The sequence below is a fragment of the Anser anser genome (assembly GCF_964211835.1).
Source record: "Anser anser genome assembly, chromosome: Z".
In the NCBI taxonomy this organism is placed as follows: Eukaryota; Metazoa; Chordata; class Aves; order Anseriformes; family Anatidae; genus Anser; species Anser anser.
The window spans coordinates 81,310,510-81,331,208 of NC_139723.1; the positions used below are offsets into that span (position 1 = coordinate 81,310,510).

Sequence of the window (20,699 nt, forward strand, 5' to 3'; positions counted from 1 at the left end):
AAAAGAAAAGAAAGAAAAGAAAAGAAAGAAAGAAAAGAAAGAAAAGAAAAGAAAAGAAGGAAAAAAAATAATATTGGAATCCCAAATCAATAAATGTTACTCAAAGAGCTCAGAAGTCCTGCAGACTGTAATGATCAAAAATATTTAGGCACCATAGAGAGAGGCCCCCTTGAACTTGGCCTGAGGCACTTCAGCAAACAGTATCCAATTCCCTGTCATACTTTATACTAGGGCCCCACCTATAAACAGTTTACAAAGAACTAAAACATGATTGCTAGAAGCTACAGACATAAGAAATCTGTGTTATGGATGGCTAGAGGGACACAAGTGAAATGTGTTATAGATAGCTATGAGCCAACTATTGACCTTTTATACTCCCAAACCCACTCTAACCATTTATCAAAACCTCTATTAATCATTTATTAACCATTTAGAAGCTATAAAAGAAACCATAATGTGAAGACTGGCTTCTGTGTTCCTACATCTCTTGCTGGGGGGACACAGTGAAAACAAAAGAGACATATTGAATATGGCAAGGTTTACTGTTTCCAGAAAAATAAAGATCTATTATGGGCCCTTAGCCAGGATTTAGGAGACAAAAATAAATATATCTTCCTTTTGCTGCTCTTTAGTCAGAAGTCCATCCTCCTCTTCTTAGTTGCAATGTGAAACTGCTTGTAGAACTAAGTCTTCTATATTTGAAGGAAAAAGAAGGGGACCAGAAAAAAAAAAAAAAAAGTCACACTACAGTGCAAACTAAAAACGTCTGTTTTCTGTTTTCTGACAAAAAATAGGGAATTCACCGTATCGTAACACAAGCAGCTCAGAGAACAGGACTTCTGCAGTAGCTTCTATATCCAGCCAAACTCTGAAGTCACAGCAGCAGCACTATGCTGTGGTTTTGCTCTTCTCACTTGGAAAGGCCTTTCTATTTCCATGGCTGTAATAAGGATGTTACATGCCAGTAGTCTAAGGAGGGTTGCCAAAGGCAAGTGACAGTGGTGTAGCTGATGGAGATAGATGAGATCTCACTGAGCTGAAACCCTAACTACAGTGCATTCTGTGTTCTCACAATATTTGAGTATCTCATAAGTGCTAATGTACTTAAGCTGAAAAGTTCCTACCAAGTAAAGAAGTGCTCACATCCCCATATTTCAGATCTGGAAGTAAATATTAAAAATAACAAGAAAAATCGAAGCCAAATGCACAATAATTTTGTCAGATCTGGGTAAATATGAAACCAAATGATTTAGCCCACTGTCATACCTTCAATGAGAAGTCATGAAGTCTTAGATGAATGATACTTTTGCTTGACTAGATATGGCTAAGTCTAATTCTACATCACTTGTCTTTGTTTTGATTTTATACACAAGAGAACCTGCCCAAATCCACCACAGATTGTCCAGTTTATTTGGACAATTATTTGGAATGAATAATGTGTAACTGATGGACATAAGGAATCTGTGATACAGCAGTCTCCAGGTTAGCCATCAGATCGTCCTTCCATAAGAGCAGAGAGAAAACTGTGCTATCAAAATGGTATCAGGATATTTTGGTCTCTCAGAGTCTTTCTCAGTTACAGCTGCTAGTGTATTTTCTAACTGAGGTCATACAGAAAGTGATAAAGGGGAAAAAAAAGACTTAAAAAAACTTCATCTGTTCATCAGGCATCATGATAAAAAAGTGCCATATATACCTCAAAGATGTTCTGATTTTTATTTTTATTTTTTCCTCTGGAATAATATTTTAGACTTGCTATACAATTTTTAAAGGTCTTTGGAACTGGCACACAACAAAATTGTGAAGAAAAAAAATAATAAAAAAAGGAAAACAAGCAGAGAGCTTTTTCAAAAATAACCCCATGTTATAGATCAAACTTCTTAACAATACAGCTCCATTTGGCTTAAGCTAACTATAAATTCCACATTTTCCACATTTTTCTTCTGCTGGTCATTGGAGATACACTGCATTTCTAATGATCCCAAGTGACAGAGCTAATGTCATTTAGGAGCTACTTTTTATCACCTGAAATGCAAGAATTAATCATTGTTCATTGGAAATATGTATTAAAAGTGAATTAGTTTAAACCACATCCAAGAGTCTGTTTAAGTCTTTGTAAGGAAAAATGAAGTAAACACATGCATGCATTTGTTATGTCTCTGCTGAACGGTCATAACTTTTTTATGACATTTGATTTCATTAAACTACTCCACGCTACCATTACAACGATCTCTATCATACCAACAGCAGTTACTCAGACTTTTTCTCCTATTTCCAACTGTAGCAGGTACAATACAAGGTACCTATTAAATAAATTGTGAAAAAATGCCATTATCCAAACAGTTCAAATCCTGGATATAAAAATCTGGAAAAGTGGGATGAAGTTATTATTCAAAATAGAACAAGTATGTAACAGAGTTGAGAATGAAACCCACATCCTCCAATTCCTCAGTCAATATAATTTCCACAGGATGGTGTTTCAAATGAAAAATAAATAAATAAATAAATCTGCTCAGGTTTTCAATCTGAAAAAAAAAAAAAAAGAGGAACAAAGAAATGAAATCATATATGCCACAGTAACTTAAAGTTATCACTATGCCTTATTTATCTTTCCTGTAAAAGACTTTAAAGGTCTCAGGTTATCTTATCTAAATTACTATATTTGAAGACCTAATAGTACTGCAACTAATTTTAACAATCCCTGTTATAACAAAAAAAAAAAAAAATTCTCAAAATAATAAAAAAACAACATCCTAGAACCTGATAAAATTTGTTATTCTGAAGCCCACTTGCATGACAGAACTCCAGATGAAGATTCAAAGTCACATATCCCTGTTAGAAAAAGTAAAGAAATTTCTCCTTAATCTGACAACGTCACTAATGGTGATTGGAGCAATATCTTCAAATTTGAAATCAGAAAATTTGCATCTCTGCATGACTCGCTACAAGCTGAACACTTGGGAGTTCTCCACTGCAAATTTAACCACTATTTCTTAGAAAATTATGTTTCTAAGACTAGAAGGTTCTTCCTGGACCATTAAAATCAAGCCGCCTCCTCTTGTAGGCAAGCATGGCATATGATCTCATTTATAAATTTATCAAGCTCTATTTTTAAACTAGTTATGTTGTTTGATCTCACTACTCCTATTGAAGGGCTGTTCCAGAACTCCACTCTGATGGTAAAAAACCTCCTAATTTCAAGACTAAATTTATTCATGGACTGTTTATATCCGTTTGTTCTTGTGCCAATATTGGTCTTTAGTTGAAAATGCTCTACTCACCCTGAAGTATAATGAACTGTTAAAGTATCTGTTAAACTGGAAATACATTAGACACTGGGTGAAAATCCACCCCTTCAAAGATTAATAAACGTCAAAGACAAAGGAAATACAATCCATAGTTGTGTCTTTAGCCTATAAGCTCTTTTACTGTAGGGAACAATGAAATTTGTTTATTTTATCTTTCCGCTCTGGACCAAACCAATGCACCTTATAGTGCTGTGTCCCTGTAGAACCATATTAATAATGAATGGCAATGGTACATCAGTTTTTCTCATAAGAATCAAGAAATCCCACTGGTAATTCCTTTCCTTAGCTCTATGAATCCAGATTTAAAATTTGGATCTTCAAGTCATGCTTTAATAAAAATAAAATCATGAATGCTTTTCTGATCTGCAGATTCCTAAGGCCCTTCTTCAGTTTTAATCAGTATGATTTTCTTCTCCACACAGACACTTTTGGAACTGAGACTTATGAACTGATATGGAAGATAAGTTCTTTTTCCTTTATTTTTTTTCCCTTTACTTATTTATTTATTTATTTTGGTAATAGGAGCTATTGCATTGTGTTACACCTTAATTACACCATGTCATGTCACGTCTCAATGTAAAATGACACAGCATAACACTTTGTGACATGTGATAACTGATGAATTACATTCAGAACAAAGACCTGCTTTGAAAGGATATATCTGATCTGGGGATAGCAGGTATTTCAAGCACTGTATGGATATTTTGGATTAACGGATAATTCTCCATCACATATCACGAATGTTTAATAATAAGATTATGAACATGCTGGCAGAGGATTTTTCCTGACTTTTATCCTAACATATCATTTTTTTATTTACTATAGCAAATTAATAACTTCCATGCTTACAGTGTATTTATATATATGTGTGTGTGTCTATATAAAGCTAGCTACTTTCAAAGAGATAAACTTCCTATTTGATTTCTTGGAATAATCATATCAAGCAATGAAATTAATGTCAGAGAGAAGAGAGGTGTTCACTCTAGGAATAGTGTTCCCTTAGTATATAAAAAAAGAACAAACAAGCAAGCAAAAAACCTATAGTAATATGCCAACAGGAAAAAAATATATTTAGCAATTTGATCATCCATCATAAAAAGTTTAAGAATGAATTCTCTTAAGCTGTAGTATAAAACTAAAAAAAAAAAAAAAAAGTATCTGAAAAGTGTCTAGAAAATGCCATTTTTAGACTCTTACTGAGACTTTCAGATCAAATGTGCCTGATTCATGTCAAAACACAATTTTTTTTCCCCTTGACTGCTAGTAGTACAGCTGCAAGTTGGGATATGAAAATCAAGCCGTGTTCTTCTGTCATTGCGCCATCACCAGCAATGAGGGTCTTGCAAAGAGAGCTTAGCTGCTGACAATTTTGTTGATGATGCATGAGGCAGAGAAGAATCCAGCACTCTTGTACAGACTTGTATTGATTCTGCAATGGGAAGTTCATAAAAATGATTTTTTTTTTCATCAGTAAAGTTGGCATATATAATGAAAAACAATCAGGAGCAATGCTAGAGAATAAGGAGTTATGTTTCGTGTACATATTTCTCTAACTTCAGAGGTATTTCTAGTTCTTGTGTGAGAACTCATTAAATGAACAGTGGCTTCTAATGCTTCGCTTTATTTTCTGAAGTTGTTATGTACTAAAAGTTACCTATTTTAATACCTGTCTTGGTTCCTCAAAATCTGCCCTATTCAAGGTGGCAATGCACTTGGAGCGCACTGGGAGTTTCTCCAAATTCCAAAGCACTAGGATTTTCACACCATTTTAAGGCAGGACCACCGAAATATATTTAAAGGAGCTCAAATATGGTTTTGCAAAAACTGATGAAAAGAAAATGTGCGACTGGAAAATAAAATTTAATAAAAAAATAATAAAACTGTAAGGAAATTACACTTGTAACTCTTGTTACATTAGAGGACGTTAAAATGTCCTGTAGTTATGTCTGCAACCCACTTTCTTTTTAAAAGCATCACACAGCACCATGGAAGACAGAGAATCACAGAATCACAGAATTGTAGGGGTTGGAAGGGACCTCAAGAGATCATCGGGTACAAACCCCCTGCCAAAGCAGGTTCCCTAGAGCAGGTTGCCCAGGTAGGTATCCAGATGGGCTTTGAATATCTCCAGAGAAGGAGACTCCACAACCGCCCTGGGCAGCCTGTTCCAGTGCTCTGTCACCCTCACTGTGAAGAAGTTCTTTTGCATGTTGGTGTGGAACTTCCTGTAACACATGGCTGAACAGCCCCTCTCCTTCTCAGATCCTTATCCATCCTCGCATTCCTACCAGACTTTGCATCTATATAAAGTCCATATGCTTTGTCAGGCTGAAATTTGCTCTGCCTCTGGGAAAACATTTCAGTACTCTGATATTTGGTGTTTTAGATGTGGTACTTCAGCCCTATCATTTTAGAACTGTTGCTTTTTTTTTTTCTTTTTTTTTTCCCCCCCCCGACATTTTCGAAATTCAAAATGATGGCTCAATTTCTGACAAATTTTCCATTTATCTCATGTACAGCATGGCTCCTCCTACTTCTGGGAAGATTAAAAAATATTAGAGAAGTTATCGGAGGATGACTGCAGCTCTCTGTAAAAGCATATGCAGAAATATTCCTCCAAAGCAAGACTAAATAGAAGGGTTGCTGATAGTTTGTGGTGGCAACCATTTGGTGGTTCTAGGAGGCATGTTGATGCCAAATCACATTCATATACTCTGGCAGAAGAAACAAGGCAGGGAAGCCAAGGGTAGTATACTGTTGCTTGCAGTTTGTTTTCCTCAACAAATTTCTGCTTTCCCTAAGCCCTGAGGTGACCTTATACCAGCTAGAAGTTTGAACCTTTTTTTGCTAAAAATCTAAGAACCACCCCATAGGCAAGTTCAAATATGACTGAAAAAGAGCACAGCAAGTCAAGTCACATCTACCCAAATCATTCCTCATAGTCATTTCTCTTAACTGCTTTTAAAGTCCTCTAGAAGTGGACATCTTACCACCTTGATCTTGTCTGCCTCACAGGACTCAAGATTTCTTTTTCTAAAACAAAAATAAAACACAACAAAAACAGCTGTTGGAAAGGTGTCTTGTTAATTTGTAGAACTAATTTAGAAGGGATTCTAACCATTTCTGAAAGATAATAAATTACACATTCTCAAGGCGGATATGTGAGTAAGGCTGCTGGACATGTTGCTCGTTTTCGACATGGGGAATTATTATAGCTAAGCGCCAGCTCTGTTTAACTAGAAGGGAAGATGAAAGACAGTGAGAATAATGTAATCGTGTTTACTGAACAGGGGACCCAAATGTGCTTAAGGTCAAGCATTGCTAATATGCAGTCCTTAATAGGAGAAACTTACATTTTTGGACTGAGAAACATTGCCTTTATATCAGTTATGATGTAGAATATATTAGAATAGAGGTGGTTGGATAAATTACAAGTAGACAGGAGCACTGCTGTAACATTAGAGGGAGAGACCACAGAGGGGATTAGGACAAGAGGAGGAAGAAAAGAAGAGTTAGGCCCAAAGCAGTTGAAACACAATTGCAGTTCCTGGGAGCTCTTAAGAGCCCCCAGGAATTATCTGTTTTCCAGCTGAATTCTGTAAAACCATATTTAGAGAGGAGAGACTAACTGGACAAGCAAAGCAAATTTGCTTTTGTAATCTGGGGAGCTGTGAGTCCCAGCTTTTCCTACACTCCATGAATATGCTAAATCTATACTTGAAAGGATGTGGTCTGCTGAGTCATGCCATAGTCAAAAAATCCATGTCTCTCCTTCCTGCAGGGAAGGTCAGCAGTGAAAAGGGAAACAGAACTTGTGTTCATGAGGGCCATACAGGCACACCATGTCAGGCATGAGCACAAGCAGGAGTTGTTAAAGCATCTTGGGGGTCTGTGCACCTTTGGGTAGAGAAAGTAGAGTGAACTCATTTTCAGTACTTACACAGAAGCACCAGATTTTCTTAGTAGAAAAAAGGTTTTATATCACATCCTCCCCTACACATGCCTTGTTCCCTGAAAGTTCTTTGCTATTCAAAAAGGCACAGTGTAAGTCTGTGTATTATGAGTGTATTGGGTCATCGCTCAAGGAGGGAAGAATTAAGGTCAGATTGGCATGTACCTGAACGCTTCATTACTTGCTTTTCAGAAGATTAATTTTAGGCACTCTCCACATTCTGGAAGGCCATTAGGTACCACAGGTCCACCTTAGCTCTATAACAATGAAGTCTGGGTCACTTAATATTTATTTATTTATTTATTTATTTTCCCAGAAATAGAATAAATGTTGTGACGTCCATGGTGTCCCTTTGGCTTTACAGTGTTGTAATGGGGAGCAGAATATGATCCAGTACAAAGGACAGGTGAAAGCACAACATCATTGAATATGCATAGTTTAAATAGGTCCACTATTTCATTCAATGAGCCTTAGCCTGGGGGATGCCCAGTTATTGATCCTTGATGAACTACCTAGACAAAGAGATTTTTTTTTTCAGTGTATTTAGGAGGAGTTGTTTGAATGGATCCATTGTTGAACATTTCCAGCTGGCATTGGTACTGTAAAAGACCGATGCTACTGAAAATCAAATTCCTTCTCACTGAAGTTTGTCATTAACAACATGGATATCAATAGGAGATAAATAGGCCTAAGAAAGATGTGCACCATTCCTCAAAGCCACAGACTTATTTGAAGAGGAAAAAACAAAACAAAACAAACAAACAAAAACAGGGCAGAAGGCTGCATATTAATTCAAAAAAATGTAACACGTTTACAATGTAATTCTATCATTTACGGGCATAACTAAGTTGTTTCTCTGTAGGCGAATGTCTTATGTCATTCTTTAATGGCATATAGTAGAAGGCATATGTATAGTTCACACTGCACAAAATTATCTATTTCACATCCCTAACAATACATGGGAGGTAACATTCACATACAACCACACAGTTGCTCAAGAATTGAAATATCTGAAAGATGGGAAGCAGAAATTCAAAATACTCCCTCCTTTTTAGAAAGAAAAAAAAATAACACTAGAAAGATACAAAATGGCTGTGTTAATATCTGGAGTGCACAAAGGATCTTGAATTTTTTTTTTCTTTTTTTTTTTTTTTCTTAAGAAATGTCTTCACTTTAGAGAAAATGCACAGCGGTCCCTTTAACATTTTATAATTATAAGACAGGCAGAAAGTGTTGGAACAGGGAAGTGTGTGTGAATGGGGGTTAGCATGCTGAGACATTGTATTTCAGCTGTGAAAATCAATACATGCTCCAGAGATAGGGCACTTGATCAGAAAGGATATTGCAAGATACAAAAGAGCAGATATGAAATACCATTCCTGTGAAGTTCATTTCTTGCTCTTATTACATCAGTTCAGCAGAAAACATGATGTGCATGAAACTATGGCAGTGCCAGCAATTTAACACACTGCTCTTCCAAGATTTTTAGAAGATTTGCATGAGATTTTAGCAGAATTGTGCTTTGTGCTCCTTCTTTACTAACAATTCTGGAAACCTAAATGTTGCACTTGTGAAGAGTTTGTTGTGTACCACTCTCTCTCTCTTTTTTTTTTTTTTTTTTTTCCTGTTCCCAGTTAACATATCAGCAGTTCTGCAGTTCCACCCAGAAAACAAAATCTTTATTCAAGATTTCAGGATTTTTTTTTTTTTTTTTTTCCTGTAAAAGTGAATTGAAAAAGAGGAAGAGAGGCAGAGGAGAAAATTAAATCTAGGAATACTTTAGCTTAGGAGACTGTTCTCACATTGGGCTACTGCAAATGGATGTTTGCACTTTATTTTTCTTCTTGTTTATGACCAGAAATTGAACCCTGGGTTTGACAAAGTCACACAAAATCACCATTATACAGAGATGATGATGATGATTATAATGATCATTAAGAAGTTGATTTAAGATATTGGAATATTGGCAGTTTCCAGTCAAACAAGATGCTTCTTAGGACAACTCATAACGTGTTCTTACGGGAACTCAGCAGCCCAGAAAGACCTTTCTCTGTCACTAGCTGTGAGGTAATAACCTCATTGAAATCATTTCACATTTCTACTTTTTTTTTTTTTTTTTTGCATGTTGATAAAAAACTTACCAAGTTATACAAAATAACTTAGATTCCATAAGAAAAGTAACTCTGTGCATGTTAGGTCTCCTATTTATTACTTTTTCACTATTATTTTCATTATTTATCAAAGAAAACGGTAATAATAGACAAGCTTAACTTTTTTTGAAGGTCCTCAGAAAAATAAAAATTAAAAAAAAAAAGTATCTTAAATCTTAAAGTATTTTATATGCTGTAATAATAAAAGAGATATTTTAAAGTTTTTGTTTGTTTGTCTGTTTGTTTGAGTGGTGTTCACCACCATCTTGTTTAGACTCCTGAAGTGATGCTGGATCTTTAAAAAATAAGTGTAGGTTTGGTGAATGTACAATACATTCACTGTCTCTGCAGACCAGCTCATAGACAGCTGCAACAGGAATGCACCAGAGATTTCTGCTAGGCAAGGTAGTACAGAGCGTGGTCGCCTCCTCCAGCCACTCCAGCTCTGGCTCCTGCCCAGCTGCTGGGGCCCACCCTGGTGCCTGGGACCCAGGGTTTCTGCCCAGGCCAGGGGCTACTGCTCTCCACTTTGCATGCCCAGACAGTTGCAAAGCTGGGCACATACCCCAGGGACACACAGGGTTTTGCGAGCGGCTTTAGTGCCAGCAGCCAGCCCCAGGCACAGGGGCTGTGACCCATGGCCCTGCTGGAGCCCTCACTCCTCCCTCACACCGGTCCCCCGGTTTGGGAGCTGGTTTGGGACCAGCAGCTGGTTTGGGACACACACCGCTCCCACCCTGGGGCTAGGAGGAGAAGACCCGACTCCTCCAGCAGCTGATGGCAGGGCCCCGCTGCTTCCCGGGGCTCGCACCACAGCCAATGGCCTAACCGCCCCCCCCCCCCCCAACTCCAGCAGCTGGCATTAAATTCACTCGCACACACACAGGTCCACCAGGAGCTGGCACCTGGTTCTTCAGCACACATGCACACGGGAGAGTGTGAATAAGCAGAGAGAGACTTGAGAAAAGAGTTAATGAGAAAAAAAATATAAAAAGACAGGACAGACTGTGGTGACCAGGTGTGGGGCTTGACCAGACAAGCATACTGACCACTCCCTTTCCACGTACCCTCCTTTGATCCTCCTGCTGCCCTGCCCCTGCACACCCCCATGGTTGCAGAGCTCTGTACTCTCTGCACCCTCCCGGTCTGGGCCTCCTGGTTCACATCTTATCATCTGCAAAGTCCAGGCTGATCTTCCTGGAAGCAAGCCCATCAAAAAGCCCATCAACTAGCATGACTGCAAGGTTTGTTTCTTGTCATTGTCTCCATTTTTGCTTTGTTCAGTCTGTGTCTCAGTATTTTGTTTATTGTTCCCCCTGCTCTTCTTTTTATCATCCTGATCTAGAAATCCTCAATCAGACAGCCTTGCCTGAATCAGCATTCACAGATTCCATCTCTTCCCTTATCAGTTAGTACAACTGACCAGATTTGATTCCCATGACTGCCTCCATATCTTATTATCCATTGTTGCAATGGAAAATGCCTCTAAGCAGATACCTTTAAAGGAGCAGACACTGTCTATAGACCCTTACAACTTCACGTACCGTATTGGCCTTCTCTAGTAAGAAATTAATAATTTACAAATTTCCTTGATCCTTCCAGCTTCATCTTAGGAGTGGAACAAACTTTGTGTGAAATCAAAAGCTCATGTTTCAATTTGTGACTTTCTGACTATACCTCAGCTGGGTATTTTTATTGTATGGTATTTGACTGTCCAAGTCCAGATACAGCTATACTTGTAAAAATGCTCTTTGCACCAGTGTAGGAGGAGGATTCCCCATGAGTGAAACACTTTAAACTGGTAAAAGTCTATTTCCCTCCTGTTTCCCACTTCCCTAGTGAAATGGCATCTCTGGCACTCGTTCACTGCCAGAGCTGTGCTGGCCAATGCCTGTGTCATTGTCATCCTTCAAATTGCAGCTGGTTCCTAGCCCAAACTTGCAGCAGAGCCATGGCACTGCCCCTTCTGCGTGGCTTGTAGCAAGAGATATATTTAACTTAGAATAACATCCCGGAGAGAAGGTGGAAAAGACAAGTGAAATGGCCTATTTTGGCAATCATTCCAAAGCTGGTGTTAATGTCTGGATAGCAAAGTGGAGAAAAAAATAAATAGTTCAAGTGCTTTACCGATTAATGCAAAGCAAATAACTCTCAGCAAACCAGGGTCAATGACTGTCACTGTTGCAGCTGCAATCATCACACAAACTGTCCTCACTTCATTCGTATAATGTCCTACACCTGCACAGTGGCTGTAAAGAGTCCCCAAAGTGCCTGCTGCGTCACAGCAAATGGCACTGCTATGGGAGGAGACATATCTGTTTAACTGTCCAGACAATGATGCTTGTTGGGGTACATTTGGTTAGCATCCAGAGCGTACAGACAAAAGTTTTTTCACCACCAGTATCATCCCAGCTTCGTCTTTCTCTCCCACTGTAGGTTTCTCTAAGAGGGAAAATAAATAGCTAACTCAATTAAATCTAGCAAACAGAACATTTGCTTTTTTAAATGCTTGTCAATAACAATATACTTATTTCATGTTTCTATTTTAACATAATCCCAGAGATTAGCAATTAGAAGGAAATAATAGGGCCTGATCTTATGCGATAGGGAGAGTGTTATTATTTCTGCTATAGAGATGAAAAGAAAATTGGAAAAGGTTCAGAAAAAGGGCTAAAAGGATAAGTCATGCCTTCTAAACATGGCTTATAGGCAGCTCTGTCTACCTAGCTTATTAAAGAGAAGACTAAGAAGTGATTTGATTGTAGTCAATACATACGGAAAATTTTTCACAGAGGCTGCTGCAAGCTAGAAAACGAAGTATAACAGGTTTCAGGGTCTGGAAGTATCCAGCACATTTGTAACAGCAGAACTCAAATAACTTAGAGTAATAATGGACTCACAACTACCTAATGTCACATCATCAAGATTTCATTTCCCCCCACCCTATAATTCATCCACCAGATAAGTATTTGCTGTACAAGCTAATGAGTGAAAATCAGTGGTTATACTAGATCATGATAATACTGTTTTCTGCTCTTATAAATCTATCTGCATCTCACAAATGAGTTCTGCTTCTCTTGTTTCTGTGCTTATGATGCAGAAGGTCCTAGGCTCTTCTTTCAGAATATACTGCTAGAAGAATTTTAAAATTTTCCTTGCAGCCACCTTCAAAGATTCACACTGTCCTCTGTATGCGGAAAACTGGAGAATCTTCTGTCACATTCAGGCACTAGTTAATACTTCCAACAGTGATTTCCTGAAGTGAAAAGTTCTGCAGTATTTTCTGCCATGCAGTGTAATATGATTTTTATATGACACAGAAGTTAAAATGCTTAGGAAATCAAGATGAAATGCAGGTAAGCCTGGCCTTTAATTTTGGAAATGTCTGCCACTTAGTAGTGTAGTACAAGACACAATATAGATTTTATTTAATTTATGTCCTGGTTTCAGTTAGGACAGAGTTAATTTTCCTCCTAGTAGCTGGTAGGGTGCTATGTTTTGGATTAGGATGAGAAGAGTGCTGATAACATGCTGATGTTTTAATTGTTGCAGAGCAGTGCTTACACCAAGCCAAGAACTTTTCAGCTTCTCGCTCTGTCCTGCCAGCGGGCAGGCTAGGGGTGCAGCAGGAGCTGGGAGGGGACAGACCCAGGACAGCTGACCCCAACTGGCCAAAGTGGTATTCCATACCATCTGGCATCATGCTAAACAATATATAAGGGTGGCTAGCCGGGGGGGGGGGGCGGCTGCTTGGGGATAGGCTTGGCATCGGTCAGCGGGTGGTGAGCATTGTGCATCACTTGTTTCGTACACATTATTATTAGTAGTACTATTATTATTATTATTATTATTATTAATTATTGTTATTATTATTTTCCTGTCTTAATAAACTGTCTTTATTTCAACTCACAGGCTTCACTTTCCCGTTTCTCTCCCCCATCCCAGAGAGGGATGGGGGAGGGTGAGTGAACGGCTGTGTGGTGTTTAGCTGCTGGCCGGGTTAAACCACAACAATTTATTTATTTATTTATTTCCTTAAGCTGCAACATCTTTTGTATTTTCTGCATTTATTGGGAACTGTAGTTTCCTAGTTCAGACCTCAATATCTTGGCCAAGATAGCATCTATCACATTTAGATACAAATGCTTAATTCAGTGCATGGTCAGTCAACCATGAAGTTCATATTTGGTTCTGGATATTAAGTTCCCAGGTATTCTAGGAGAAGGCTTGTGTCTGCTGAGTTGCTTTGGGGCCATGTCTAGTGCGATGCAAAAGAGTATAAGGTACATTGGTGCATAGTAGAGACACCTTGGGCCTCTCTGTACATGAATGAGTGTCACAATCCAAAAAGGCTGCTAAACCATAAGCACCTAAAGAAAATGGCAGCGAGAAATGTAGCTAGCACACAAATACTGTGAATTTTTACAGCAAACCAACATCATATTATTTAGCACAGGTTCTATGTAATTCTGATACAGTGGGAAACATCACAGTGTTCAATGGCCCTTAAACTCTCCTTTTCATCTCTGTGATGGGGTCATCTTACTTTTGATATGTAGGGTGCAGAGGGCTGAAATACAAAACATGTAGAAATAATGGCTAACTCTGGTTCTGTTAAAGAACCTTTTTGTTTCCAATGCTGTTACTGCTTCAATTGTTTGTCTGTGTCTTTGCCTCAGTATTTATAGAAAGGTTCACAGTTCCTTTGCCACTCCTGCTGTGTTACCATCAACCATTAACTTTTCTTTGAAATCTCTGAAACGCAGGATGTACCTGGTTCAGTCAGCACTGCAGGAGGCTGCAATGCACTGGGGCATTTTCAGGCCAGTCAAAAGACGATCATATGCCGGTTACCAAGGGAAAACAGTAAACCTCCCTGAAAAGTCAGAAAAAATTGGCATTTACTTCAGACATACTTAAAGAGATGGGAATAAGATTGATAGATACTAAGTGGGAAGGGAAAAGCACCCCATGTTTTCTACCAGGTAATTTGTAGAACTTATGGGGAAAAAAAAAAAAAACTGGATAAGAATGTGAAAAATTAAGCTAAAGTGAAGTATGACAACAGAAGAAAAGTCCTGGGAATCTCATTTTACTGCCAAGAAGGTATAGGGATATAAAATACGGAAGGAGAAGTGGACAATGTCAGTACAATGAACTCAATATCTGAAAAAACGAGTCCAGAGACCTAAGAAGTTATGAGTACAGGTAATAACAGGCCAACCTGGGTAGTATTTACTGAAAATCGAATTACAATAACATCATAAAGGGCAGGCAGAACTAGAAAATGCCAAATAGAATATGACAATGTGTACATAACCAAGAAAAAATAATGAACTTTAGCCAAAGAACATTATCTGGAAGGAATATATTTTGCATCCAAGTACCATCTCAATACTCATTCCCCAAATGCAGCGACTCTGAACCCAACACAAATCCACACTCCCAGCAAACCCTTTGGTGTCTTGTTCATGTAGTCCAGAGCACTGGCAGGGGATGCACTAGGAACCGTTGGCTATTTAAACTTCATGCAAGTTCTATAACCATGAATTGTTGCTATCATCACCACTCATGTTTGAAACACCTGTGTCTGCCAGCATTACACAGAATCACAGAATGGTTGAGATTGGAATAGACCTCTGGAGATCATCTAGTCCAACCCCCCTGCCAAGCAGGGTCAGCTAGTGCGCATTGCATGGGATTGTGTCCCAATGGGTATTTTGAATATCTCCAAAGAAGGAGACTCCACAACCTCTCTGGGCAGCCTGTTCCAGTGCTCTGTCACCCTTACAGTAAAGAGATGTTTCCTTATATTCAGTCGTAACTTCCCATGTTTCAGTTTGTTCCCATTGCCTCTTGTCCTGTCACTGAGCATCACTGAAAAGAGTACATCCCCTTCCCCTTACACCCTCCCTTCAGATATCTGAATACATTGATAAGATCCCCTCTCAGCCTTCTCTTCTCCAAGCTAAACAGGCCCAGCTCTCTCATCCTCTCCTCATAGGAGAGATGCTCCAGTCCCGTAATCATCTTCATAGCCCTCTGCTGGACTTGCTCCAGGAGCTCCATGTACTAGTAACTGGGGAGCCCAGAACTGGACACAGTACTTCAGGAGGCCTCACCAGGGCAGAGTAGAGGGGCAGGATCACCTTCCTCAATGTGCTGGCATTTTTGAATGTGATGCCATTTTCCAACCTTGATCTTGCCCACATCATAGTAGATCGCTGTCCACTGTTCTGTTCCTTCCAGAGAAACCTGAAAATCCATCTAAATTATTTCATCTAGTCACCAAGATTTATTTATTCAGAAATAGCTGCAGGGTTTTCACAGACTATTTCATGGTTACGGGATAAAATTTTGGATCAGTTCCTGCTCTGACTGAAAAGGGCTTAAAGACATGCCACATTGAAACAAAACTAGACAACTTAGAGAATTCAGCTCTCAGTTTGAAAACACAGCACTGATGAACAGCTAGAGATTACAGATATGTATCCATTTGAGGGCATTGTTATGGCCTAGTTAAACTGAAATAAACTGCACACTTTTAGACTTGCAAGTTTTCCAGTGGGAATACTTCAGTGTAGAAGCATGTTCTAAATATTGGCCTAAATGGGAGGGTAGAACCTAAGTGAAAATCGTTGATCAGCTTTGGAATGAAACATTGTTCTTTAAATATGAATGGGTTTACAAATGAGGATTCTATGACATGGAGCACCTTTTTTTTTTTTTTTTTTTTTAAATTATCATTACCATAATAAACAAACAGAAAACAACTACTGAGCAGGGTAATTGGAGTATACTTCATTCTGATCTGCAAATTCATTGGAATAAGGTACAAGACATTGAATGTGGAAGTACATTTGTCAGGTGAAGAGACATTATCAAATTCTTTAGCAGTCTAAGTGCTACAGTCCAAAACATGCTGGAGAAAGAGAGTATGCCTGGTTGTACATATATAGTTACATGATTTACAAGCATAGCTTTTGGTATTTTGGTGAATAAAATATTTTCCCTAGAAGCTTTATGAAAAGTAGATCATGGCATTTTTGTTTTAATATATATTCTTTTTGGTTTATTGTTTTATTTTATTTTATTTATTTTATTTTATTTTAATTATTTTTATTTTTCCCAGAACAGCAGGGGGGGTGGGAGGGGGAGAAGATGAAAGTTTGCATTTTGAAACTGAAAAACTTGTTTTAAGCTGTAATTTCCCTCCCCTCCAGTAGTTTTCAAAATAATTTTATTTGGGATTTGGGAAGGAAAGGTTGATTTTTAATTTTAACTCAGTATTTTCTATGAAAAACGTTCTTCAAAATAATTAAATACATCAGACATGATCTCTCCTCTCCTCTTTCTTTTACACTTGCTAATTCACACAAACTTATGAACCACACTGATTCTATTAGCAAAACTTATATAAACAGTACAATTATTTTATTATTCTGTCCTGTCTAAAAGTAGTGCTCTAAATAACAGACGTTTGTTGATATTTGAAAATGTTTCGTGAAAAGACCTTACATAAATACTGATCTTTCAGTGCTGAACAATGAACAATGAAGTCATTGTCACATATTAATCCAGCCATCCACACCTACTTATAAAGGGGGAAGTAATATCCCATTCCTTACACTCGAACACATGAATGAACAGAGAGGTAAAGCATTGCATAAAAATACAAAATTTAAAAGCGAAGGGGGGAGGGGGGGAAGGAAATGTTTGAATAGCTACCTGAAATTTGGAATAGCTTCCTTCAGTTTTATTCTCCAGCTATGAAATCATGTGATTTATTTTCTTGCTTTTGGAGAAAACCAGCTGCTAACAGGTTAATCCCCGAGCACAATATCACACCTGCAATTGCCTTTCCCTTCTGAGTTCCCAGCAGACAGTCTGCAGCTCTGCTGATGTAATGCTGTTTAGCTACTCTCTAACTTCCCTGTTTGTGCTGTGTGTATGTACTCACTTTATTATAAGGGAAAAAGATAACCCATTTCCAATCCATCTATCCCAATACTATAAGAAGCTAAGGCAATAACAATTATCTCTATCCTTACATTTTCTCTCTTCTCTGGGTAGTTCTTGTACAGTAATGAATTGTAACAGCTCCTTCACACAGACTTCTCTCTCATATAATTAATGTCCTAAGATATTCTATTTACTGGTGAAGCAGTTTGAATCAAGAAGTGATTACTTTTGAAGTAAACAGAGCTGCTAACTACATTCCACAAAGATGAAAGCAGTTTTCCTTAAAATAGAAGGGGAGAGAGAGAGAAAAATAGAAAAACAAAAACAAAAACCCAACAACCAAATCTTTGCTAAACCTGACTCTTTCCATTAGCATATTTTCCCCTTACACACAACCCAACCAACAAACGCTACCTTTTTTTTTTTTCTTTCTTTTTTCTTTTTTCTTTTTTTTTTTTTCTGTACATTGAACAGGGAGTGATCATCAGCAGGCTGTTTTTAAACCCTGGATCTTGAGAGGTTAAATTAGAACTGTTATTTTTCACCATATTAAAAATGTAGTCAGATTCACAAACCAGCAGAAAGTGTTTTGTTTTGTTTTGTTTTGTTTTTGGAAAGACAGTTTCCCAAAGCAAATTCGGAGTGAAATATTTTCAGTCTTGAATATGTATGATAAACTTCATTTTCTTACACAATGGTAGATACAAAGTGAGCATGCACACAGCATGAGATAAGCAGTGCTAACTGGCAATGGATTGATATCCCAGAATATCCCTTATAAGCCATCCCCTACAGTCCAAACAAGGGCAAGGAAGACTTCCCATTTCTTAGCAGAGGAATTGCTTTTGTGGAAGCATTGCTTATTTTCCAGCTCTACCTGCTTCCCATCTCCTGTTTTTAGGTCTTCAGTTTTTAAAGGAATTTAATGTATGTGGAAGAAAATGCTAAGGAAGGGATGTCTGATGCTTTCTGATAGAAACCAAAGGTCAAAACCTGATTAATTCTATGTATTTACAATACTGGGTGTAACCAAGCTATATTGTGCTTTAGACTTATACAGTGCTACACAACAATTTTAGAAGTTCAAAACAATGCTTCTGGTAGCCTGACCTATGGTAAAATCATTTTCCTGGAGGATGTGAACTGATCATCTGTGATTCTCCCTGTCCTCCTGTACAGAATTGAGTTATTTCATATTTTGGCATAAACCATAACCACTGGGCTGTTGCAAGGTCTTCTGCCATATGCCCAAACAATTGCATCTGATTTGAATCCTAAATGTATTGCTACAAAACTCAAAACTAATAATCTCTTCCACTGTTCCTGTGCCTATAACTTCTACTAGCAATTTTTTAGGTAGTTCAGTTTAGGAAAATTCAGTCACCCAGCAGAAATGCTTAGTCTCCTACCCAGATAATGAAAAGGTAATAATGAAATATAATTTAACTAGTACACTATGAATCATCCTTCAGAGGCACCAAGCTCTCTCTGTTCATTGTACAAAGAGCCTGTGCATCTGATGAACACACTCAAGCATCCTGTTGGTGCCAGGCACCTACATTTCTGATGCTGACAAGCCTGAATTAGGCTTCTGAAATAAACCATCAAGGTGTGGTCTGGATAAGCTATCATAGAATTGTAAAATCATAGAATGGCTTAGGTTGGAAGGGACCTTAAAGATCATCTAGTTCCAATCACCCTGCCGTAGGCAAGGATGCCACCCACTAGGTCAGGTTGCTCAGGGCCTCATCTAACCTGGTCTTGAACACCTCCAGGGATGGGGCATCCACAACCTCTCTGGGCAATCTGTGCCAGTGCCTCATCACTCTCTAGTGAAGAATTCTGTCCTAACCTCTAATCTAAATCTCCCCTCTTTCAATTTAAAACCATTCCCCCTTGTTCTTTCATTATCTGACTGAGCAAAGAGTTTTCTAACCCAGAGTTTTCTATTCTTTAGGCTGAACATCCCCAGCTCTCTCAGCCTTTCTTCATAAGAGAAGTGTCCCTTGATCATCTTTATGGCCCTCCTCTGGACCCGTTCTAACAGCTCCAACTCCTTCTTGTACTGATCAGGATCAGTGCTTGCTTTCTTAGGCATTACAAAGACCAAGAGTTGTCTGTACTATATCGTCCAAACATAACCTGAGGTCAAAATAAGGAATTGAATCTGAATAGCTCATATTGCCATTAACTGCATTTGCTTTCTGTTTTGAACTTTTTTACATTTTTTAGGTCATATTTAATCATCTCCAGCTCACTGATGGATCTCAGTAAGGACATATCTGTACTCATAACAGAGGACATAATTTCACATTCATGAGAAACAAAGTACCTAGTAAGTCTCATAACATCAATAGACACTTACAGCACACATCTTCTTAATGTTCTTCCCACCCCATACCCTTCATTACCTTTTTCCTACTCTGTTTGCCTTTGAAATGTTTGGAAATCCTTGACACTCACATTTTAATATTCATCTTCACAGTTTTGTGGAAGATCTTGCTCAAGCAGGTGATGTGTTAGGGAAAGACAACTAAGAATGGACGCTCATACAGAGAAAAAGAAATTGTCTTCCAGCAATGATTTTGGTAAAGGTTTTCTAATAGCAAATACATTTTGGAGCAATTCTATATAGATGAGTTACACCTGCATGTTATCATCTGGAAATATGCTTTAGATCTTCAGTCAAGAAGGCTCAACAAATGCAAAGCAGAACAGACAAACACAACCCTATTTTTTGGACTAAGGGAAGGCTGTGGCCTCGTAGTTTCATAACAATTCCTCCTTTTCTAGAACTTGGGCTGAACATCACCTAGTTTAATGAGTGCTCATGAATGCAGAACTATCATATTTGGAGATGGTATAGGGGACTTGTATATATACATATACAGGGACTTTCAAATCTGAGGCTATGAATTGCAGAGGCTTAAGCTAAGGGCAATGCAAGTCCCACAGGTGGTAGTGGTAGGAGACCCATATGTTTCCATGCTCACAAACAGATGGAATGTGTAATAGACAGCGAACAGCTGAAGATGTGAAATATCAACTCCAAAAACTGAAGAGGTAATGTGGATCTAGCATTCATTAAAGTGTAGATACTAATTATGTCAATTATGTCCCTCTGTAACAAGAAAATCAGATCATTACTATAAGACTTTTCTTTTTTTTTTGTATCCCAGGCTAATTATTTGTCCATTCAGTATCCAAGCAGTTTCAACAAAATGTCTGCCTTAGCTGAAGAGAACTCTAAGTTTCTCTTTCATATATATAGGTAAATTTTAGGTAGATAACTAATCTTCTGCTACATCATGTTTAACATTTTATTTG

General features: G+C 38.1%; 1 long non-coding RNA gene across 1 annotated transcript in view; it reads right to left on the bottom strand.

The window, feature by feature from the left end:
• LOC310890261 overlaps positions 1-20,237 on the bottom strand; it is a 65,994-nt gene extending 45,757 nt beyond the window's left edge. Inside the window, exon 1 of the long non-coding RNA XR_014577140.1 lies at positions 17,139-20,237. This is a non-coding gene — a long non-coding RNA (uncharacterized lncRNA). The remainder of the gene's footprint in view (positions 1-17,138) is intronic.
• Between the last annotated feature and the right edge of the window lie 462 nt (positions 20,238-20,699).